The following is a 2500-nucleotide window of genomic DNA, read 5'->3' on the forward strand; positions in this document are numbered from 1 at the left end:
TCACTCTCCCTTGCCTCGGCCATTCATGAGTTGTCTTTAAACCTCTTAAGATGTACTGTGTTGGTCTATTGGATGTATTAGTGAATGAATGTTTTAGAAAATGATCAATACAGAAAGAAAAAACTTAATTTTCTGGTGTCTACTCATGATATTTCATCTTTTTCGTACCATTTGATCAGTTATTACAAAATGACGTAAACAAATGTTGAGTTGTCAACAAAATCCTACCTAATAATTATAGTCACTTAATTTCATTAATTTTTGTTATTTGGAATTCATTGATTTATTTAAAAGAAATATGGGGTGTTTATCAGCGTTCTCTCTCTCTCTCTCTCTCTCTCTCTCTCTCTCTCTCTCTCCTTATTTCATCACAATGCTTCTTTTAAGTCGCAATTTGGCTTTTAGACTTGTCAGGATCCCCTCTTATCCCTGAGAGTTTTACATAGGCTGTTAATTAGGATATTTAGTCACAGTAGTTGTTAATCTTGAAGATAATTCGAAAGTTTTAAGATGAAAAATAGTTTCAAAGTTTTTAAGATACACAGGTTTAAGATAGTTTTGAAAGTTTTAAGATAGTTTCGAAAGTTTTAAGATAGTTTCAGAGTTTAAAGACAGTTTCAAAAGTTTTAAGAAAGTTTGAAAGTTTTATGATAGAAAAGTTTTAAGATAGTTTCAAATGTTTTGCGATAATTTCAAACGTTTTGAGATGATTTCAAAAGTATAGAGATGGTTCATATTCGGAAAAAAATTATAAGAAGGTTATAAAAAATGATGAGAAAACAAACATCAAAGTGAACATTGAATTTATTATTAAACATACAGGAAATTTAAAGCATAATATTATGCAGAATATAGATTAATGTTAACGACACTCGATGCTGGGCCGATATCTAGGTAACTCTGTCACTAGTTACCCAACCTCCACACTCCGCATCGCTTATAACCAGTGAAAAGTTTATAAGATGCATCGAGCAATACCATTACCATGAGGCCACTGCGCATAGCCTATAAAAGATATGATACGTCTATCAGAAAATTGTATGTGGAATTATTGCCTATGCAAGTGACTTAAAGTTCAGAGTAAGATTCAATAAAAAAGATCTCAAAAGATATGATAAATGGCAAAGCAAAATATTAATGAGTAAATTCTTACTGGTTACAAGTTTTATTTTTTACGGGATTAAATCTCGTAAAGTGTGCCAACATTTACCGAGACCTACCTCAAAGTTATCAAGCGTCTGCTTGCTCGATATAAAGCCACGAAGTTGAATCCCTCGGAAGTAATCCAGCAGTATGTGGTGGATGCCCAAGACTATGGTAGGGAAATGGAATCCCCGTCTTGGCCTCTCTTCCATGCTGTTACACAATCCATTATAAGGTTCCTCCGAAAACACACTCCCCCAGGAGAATCATGCCCTGTCTCTCCATTGCACTTTGGTGAAACTGGTGGTACTTGGCACTCCATTATTTCACAGCAATAAAAGACCTTCAGGTAAAAAGAGTTCATTAGTAATGATCACACATCAGTTGGCAAGTTTCTAACGAAGGTTGAGTTTATCCATTTTCCCTTTAGCCAGGAGAACTGCTTCCTTGGAGGGTTAGGCAGATACTGCTTGGTAAGAATTCTTACCATTACTCGTTAACTTTGTTAACTAATTTAAGAAGAACTAAATGCTTTGAAATGGTCTCAAACGCCAGCACACAAAGTATTTACAGGTATTAAATAATCATTAACGTTGTTTAAAATTACGTTTGAGATCTTTTTATTTTCCAAGAGAGTTGGAAACCAAGGATTATGAAAAAAGGCAAAGAACTTTTTTGTACTAAAAATAAACAACATAAAGAAAACGAGAATACAAGGATTCTGAAGTCGGAAAGAAAAGATAAAAAAAAAATATATTTAACACAGTTCTAGTGTCATATTAATCACAATAAAATCTTATCCATGACTCTCTCTCTCTCTCTCTCTCTCTCTCTCTCTCTCTCTCTCTCTCTCTCTCTCTCTCTCTCTTTAAAACTGCATGAATTATGTATGTTAAACGGTAAACGGTAGGGATCAAGACCCATTAAAACGTATTGGAAGAATGAGAAATTCAATTGGATCCTGTTCCTCAAAGTTGCCTTTGACTCCCTTAATATCTCAAAGGAGATCTGTTGTAAGCTTAAATGTCTAGACTTACGCTGGTGCTCAAAGCAGGGTCTAAACTTTTAAGGTAATTACCAAAGTGTGAGGTAATTTGCATGGCTTCAAGGTAATTTTTTAAAGTTGATTATAAGGTAATTTTGGTTTTACTGCTTCAAATTCAAGGAAATTAGGATAGTTTTCAGGTAATTTGGGGTAATAAGTCGCACGTTCAAGTTTTAACCCCTACTCGCAAGTCTCCTAGTGCTGACTAGATTTCATAGAATGGGTTATAATTTCATGGTGTTTTCTTGATTTCTATCCTTTCCTCTGTTCTTAGTCCCTTCATGATTTTTGATCTGACATCTGGAAGAAGAA

Source organism: Palaemon carinicauda, chromosome 34 (genome assembly GCF_036898095.1).
Source record: "Palaemon carinicauda isolate YSFRI2023 chromosome 34, ASM3689809v2, whole genome shotgun sequence".
Classification (NCBI taxonomy): Eukaryota; Metazoa; Arthropoda; class Malacostraca; order Decapoda; family Palaemonidae; genus Palaemon; species Palaemon carinicauda.